Source organism: Marmota marmota, unplaced genomic scaffold (assembly GCF_001458135.2).
Source record: "Marmota marmota marmota unplaced genomic scaffold, marMar, whole genome shotgun sequence".
NCBI lineage: Eukaryota > Metazoa > Chordata > Mammalia > Rodentia > Sciuridae > Marmota > Marmota marmota.
In genome coordinates this window covers 11,904,502-11,910,868 of record NW_026000068.1, presented here as the reverse complement: position 1 = coordinate 11,910,868, position 6,367 = coordinate 11,904,502, and the positions used below count along the sequence as shown (strand labels likewise).

At 37.2% G+C, this 6,367-nt stretch overlaps 1 long non-coding RNA gene across 1 annotated transcript; it reads right to left on the bottom strand.

Moving 5' to 3' along the window:
- Positions 1-1,684: 1,684 nt before the first annotated feature.
- On the bottom strand, positions 1,685-5,649 carry LOC125619975. The gene is made up of 2 exons (XR_007351553.1): positions 3,282-5,649; positions 1,685-2,761 (listed from the first exon to the last, which is right to left on the bottom strand). It is a non-coding gene; the product is annotated as an uncharacterized LOC125619975 (long non-coding RNA).
- Between the last annotated feature and the right edge of the window lie 718 nt (positions 5,650-6,367).

Here is a 6,367-nt window from a genome sequence, read left to right as displayed (position 1 = left end):
TTCAGGCAATTTACAGAGACTGGCTCTAATTCCTGCCCTGGCAGCCTGTGGGAGTCTCCCTGTCCAGCTCACTTACACACTTATCTGCCTTTACAATCTAAAGTGCTTGAGCAGAACCCAAACTATGTGAGAAGCTCATATTCCTTGCATTTCTGGTAGTACTAATGTAGGCTCAGGCAATATTTCCTACTAATCATAAAACAAAGATTTAAGCTCAGGAACATTTGTCATTCACAATAAAAATACAGAACTGGATTTCATCAATTTGCTCAAAGTTCTTAGTTCAGACATTTAGCCTGGGCCTCCTCTTTAGCCACCATCTTTGAGGACTGCAAAGCCAACTAAGCAGTTTATCTTTCACTGAGTGTCAGGGATGTCAGGAAACGAAGGACAGATGTATGTATGCAGGTTAATAGAGCCTGGTGGAGAAGAATGTTTGATGTCCCCTAATGTTCAAGAACTCCCTCCTATCACACTTGCCACCAAAAGGGATTTTCCTTAGTACTGGTGATAAGCTTCTAGGGCACTCACTTTTCCTGATCTCAGATGTGTACCTTGGCTGTGTGCCACTGTCCTCTGATTTTGATAATCATCTGTATGGACTTGTGTTCCTTCCGTGGATTCAGGCTGATTCAGGCTGTCCATGACCTTGCCTTTGCTGCTGGTTTGCTACACCAGCCTGGCTGAATACCACATTTCCAAACTCAGACCTGCATAGTGCTATGTAAAGCCCAGGAAGGGCAGCAGGCAGGTAGGCAGAACCCTTCCACAGGCAGTGGAACACAGCATGTGTATTCTTAGGACGACTTAAGATCCCACTCATTCTTAGGCACTTGTGACTCCACTAACACACACTCGTTCATGAGCCATATTTGTTGAAGAACCTATTTCTGGGTGCATTCAATAGTACTGGTTAATTTTAACCTCACTAGGGATTCAGTGTTAGCAAAACTTGGATCGACTTCTGGTGGACAATCTCTAAGCAACATTAATTTGATGAATATGTCCGAGTATCATTAGCTTTGGGAAACTCCTCCCAGGACTACATCTAAAAATTTGCTCTTCAAGTCCTAGACTGATAAAAAGAAATTTCAGGGAAAAATAATTATTAGATTCTTTGTCTCTTTAAAGAGTAACTGAGCTTGGCTATTATTATCAACTTTCAATTCAAAATTCCTTTGGTATTTCTATGAGCACTAATCACCATGTTCTAGTCATGACGATGTGAGGTCCTTGTCCCTTCCCACAGGAGCTTAAAATCTGGTAAAGAAATAAAATGTGATGATGATTTTCCTTAGGCAGAAAATTGTGAAACCAAACAGATTTTTGCTGATTTCTTCTGAGGGACTGGAGAAGGCTATCTTCTCAAAAAAGTATCACCTTTGTAATGAGACTATCCAGAAGCCTGACCCTAGGACTTTCTGCCAAATAGACCTTTATGCAAATTGGGAGAAGATGCCCTAACTGGCACAGGACCGAACAAAAAAGTAATAACCCCAGCAAAAACAGCACTGCCCTCACACAGGTAAAAATATCAGAATCTGTTGATTATTGTCTAAAATGTATATTTCAATGGTTCTAAGGGTGGTCTGTAGACCAGTGTTATCTCATGAAGTCTTTGTTACCAGTCTGCAAGATTAAGTATAGAAATTGAGAATGTAAAGAAACTTTTAAAGCAATTCAATCTCAGTGCAACATTTTTATTATATTTATAAAGTGCCTTTAGTTTAAAAAGCACTACCTTATCACAATTTTCAAAAGAAAAAAGCCACTTTACTTCCTGTTTTAGAAAGAGAATCCTGGAGTGTTTCCTCTTCTTGTACAGTTCCATGTACCAAGTACCTTTTCAAAGTGCTTACACTTACGAACGCACAGAGGAGGGGCAAGGCAACCAAAAAATACAACTACCAATGTAAATGGTCTCACAAGCTGGTAGAAGCATTCCCATGTGAAATATAAACCAAGTGGAAAATGAATTTTATTCATTTACCATTTGCTGATTAAATATACTCCAGTGATGAGCTTTTAACCTACCCAGTATGTTTAACTATAGCTAAAGGGAGTTTGTGATAAGAGAGATGTAAATATTTGTCTTTCCTATTTGTCCATGAAGATACCAATGTTTTATAACAACATCCCCTCATCTCTGATCCTTTTTTACATAAGGGAGTCATAAATGTATCTGCTTGGAACCATGTCATACTAAAACTTCCAGAACACACAAGTAGTTTTCTTCCCCCTCCTCACAAGTCAGTTTGTACTGGATGCTTCTCCTCATCTCTTGGGGTTCTTCTAAGAAGCTCTCAGTCCAACAGAAAAACTGGCACCTGAAAGAAGTACCTGTATGTGCCCACCAGCAGACATAGCTTAGACGCCACATGTTCCTGGAGTAGTTCCCAAGTTGTTTCCCAGATTTTGCTTATGGGGATACAGTGGCAATAAAACAAGGGAACTACCAGAATCTCAGGCTGTGTCTATCCTAATAACTGTTGATATATGGCAAGGTGCCTTGGAGTGAGTCATACACTGTCCATAAAGCATTCTAGGGTCACTTACTTGTACCTCATTCCACTATCTCAAAGTCGTGGTGAGCAACATATAAGACACTATCTGATACTTCACTTATAACCACCACCTGCAATTTGATATTCTCTTTGAAGTTTCATAAGTTAGGAACAAGAAAATAGTCCTGGTGTACAAATAAGATGTTTCGATGGGAAAAATATTTCTATACTTCAGCAATGCTTCTTAGAACATGTTCCTATTTTTTTTTAAAGAGAGAGAGAGAGAGGGATAGGAGAGAGAGAGAGAGAGAGAGAATTTTTTTAATATTTATTTTTCAGTTTTCGGTGAACACAATATCTTTATTTTATTTTTATGTGATGCTGAGGATCGAATCCCGCACCCTGTGCATGCCAGGCGAGCGCATTACCACTTGAGCCACACCCCCAGCCCCATGTTCCTATTAAAAAAAAAAAAAAAAAACTACTTGTGCAGAAATGGACTTTAAAGCCATCTAGAGTAAGATGAAAGCACTTAGAGCAAGCACTTTTTTATTTAAGAAAATTCTCTTTACCGAAATTCCCAGGAATCATTACAAATGAGTCAGTGACACTCACTGGTGACAGCAAAATGACTTAAAAACCTCCTAAGACCTGATGATATTAATTATAAGGATTGACAGATTGATTAGACACAGAAATTTGATTTTTTAAACAGAGAGTGGTATTTTCCACAATACCAGTTAGGAAAATAACCTTACCATTCCACATGTTGCCCACCTGTCCTGTGCTCATCCATACTGGCTCCTGAGCCTCACCATTTCCACACAGCAGCAAGTGTCTGCCAACATATTTCATGAGCTTCAAGTGCAGAGACAGTAGGTACACTCCTGGCTGCTCTAAAGAAAACTTTAGTCCAGGGGTAACTGAGTATGTGTATAAGTGGTTTTCCATTTACTTATAAACTATGTGCAATTAAGCATAAATATAATCCAGATGAGCTTTCATTTTCTTGGCCTAAAGAAGTATGACAAGAGTGAAGCAAAAGTGAATTAACCAATTATTTTGGGAAAATAACATAGAATTTGCTATACTACTTAAATTCACTTAATTTTTAAATTTTTTGTGCATCTGGCGATTGAATCCAAGGCCTCACACATGCTAGGCAACCATAATACCACCAAGCTACATCTCCAGCCTCTGAACTCACTCAATTTTGTGTCTAGCTATTTTAAAAAATTGTGATTAAAAATAGGATTTGAAGGAAAGTGAATATTATTTGTCAATTAAAGTAAAAAATTTAAAAACCAAAGTGAATGGCTATGAAGTATATCTAAATATTTAATTATGATAAGCAATACTCAACTGTGATAAGAAACCTATAGACAATTTTAAATCCATGAAAATAGACATTATTATATATATATACTTTTAAACAATAACTGATTGTGTTAAACAGCATGAAATATATCTTGAAAACAGAATAATACAGCGTTAGATACTTATTTTTTTAAGATAAAACTATTGCTGATTCTGGAATTAGTCACCTACTTATTCATACATATTCAGATTTTGAGGGGTTAGTTATCAATTAAAACATATTTACCTTCACTGGGCATGGTCACACATACCTGCAATCTCAGTGACTTGGGAGGCTGAGGTAGAAGGATTACAAGTTTGAGATCAGCCTCGGGAACTAAGCAAGACCCTCAGCAACTTAATGAGACCCTGTCTCAAAAAAAAAAAAAAATACTAGAGCCATATAGCTTGGTGGTTCCTCCATACCAAAAAAGAAAAAAAAAATTACCTTCTTTGATGTGATATTCTCAACATTTGCAGAGTATTCAGAAAAGTTTTAGATTTTTTTTTCTTCCCCAAGACCATCTTGGACAGAACTGAAGTTATTTTTCTTTGATCTTACTAAAATAGTAAGAATAATAGCAAACATTTCCATCTAAAATTTATCTGCAGTAAAATCCAAGGGAAATTAGCCCTGATCCAGCTGCTCCTCTCTCCTGCAGGCCAGCTTTTACCATCTCAGCTGGGTTTCCCATACCTTAGAAGGCCCTGGGCTTTCACTTGACTATCTGCAGTGGAAAAGACTTTTGGTTCAATATCATGAAGACTCTCATGGTCACCCTGATGGCCCTGAATTAATAATTTCATGGGTACCTTCCAAATGATAGTGTTCCTAAGTTGGACCTGGAAGTCACCTACAGTTAACTGTTTCACTTTAGAGACAAAATAACCGTGATATTCCAGAGACATTTGGTCATCTAAACCTCCCTCACATTGGACTTCTCCACTGAGGATCTTTTGAGCTCAGAGAAAATTCTCAGATGTGATAAAAAGTATGCAAAAGTAAAAGAAATCCCAGTGTCAAGTGTAGAATTAAACTTGCCTCCTAAAGTCATCTTAAAGATGAAAAAAATGCATTGGGGAGGGTTAAATGCACTGTGGTGACAGCTGCACAATAATGTCACTGACTATATACTTGAAGATCGTTCAAATGGTAGATGTTATGCTATGCATATTTTAACAACAAAAAATTCATTCTTGAACTAATATCCATTCTACCCATCAGTATGGCCACACAGCCAAGATTTAAGAAACTTATTCTAAAATCAGAAAAAGACAAGGGCATTATGTTTTAATTTTTTCCATAGGTTTATCACCATTTAGGTTATGAAATGCATTTAAATGTTGGCACCACACAGATAGTTTATTGTTGGCATTTAAAAGTGGTGCCAGTGGTTGCCCAGCTAGCCCAGTCAGTAGCACATGAGACCTTCCAAAGTGGTGCTACTTTATATGCAGCTCCTCCTGGCTACTCAGTTTGTTATACTCATTAAATTTAAAAAAAGGAAGAACAAGAACAACAACAACAAAAACAAAGCACTCAATACCTCCACCCTGAAAGCCTTCTGCTTGAGTACCTTCCTAAAACATTGCCACTATTTAAATGTCATCCTTATTTTCACTGTGTTGAAAAGTGCTTTTTCACAATTTGGTCTTGACCCTCTATTTAAAGAATTCTTCCAATAACAAAGGAAGAAATAGAAGAAGCCATCAAAAGACTACCAACCAAAAAAAGCCCTGGACCGGATGGGTATACAGTGGAGTTTTACAAAACCTTCAAAGAAGAATTAATACCAATACTTTTCAAGCTATTTCAAGAAATAGAAAAAGAAGGAGCTCTTCCAAATTCATTCTATGAGGCCAACATCACCCTGATCCAGAAACCAGACAAAGACACTTCAAAGAAAGAAAACTACAGACCAATATCTCTAATGAACTTCGATGCAAAAATTCTCAATAAAATCCTGGCGAATCGAATACAAAAGCATATCAAAAAAATTGTGCACCATGATCAAGTAGGATTCATCCCTGGGATGCAAGGCTGGTTCAATATACGGAAATCAATAAATGCTATTCACCACATCAATAGACTTAAAGACAAGAACCATATGATCATCTCGATAGATGCAGAAAAAGCATTTGATAAAGTACAGCATCACTTTATGTTCAAAACACTAGAAAAACTAGGGATAACAGGAACTTACCTCAATATTGTAAAAGCTATATATGCTAAACCTCAGGCTAGCATCATCCTAAATGGAGAAAAACTGAAGGCATTCCTTCTAAAATCTGGAACAAGACAGGGATGCCCTCTATCACCACTTCTATTCAATTTAGTTCTTGAAATACTAGCCAGAGCAATTAGACAGACAAAAGAAATTAAAGGCATAAAAATAGGAAAAGAAGAACTTAAATTATCACTACATGATAATATATTTAACAGACCCAAAAGGGACCCAAAAGGCTCTACAAAGAAACTATTAGAGCTAATAAATGAATTCAGCAAA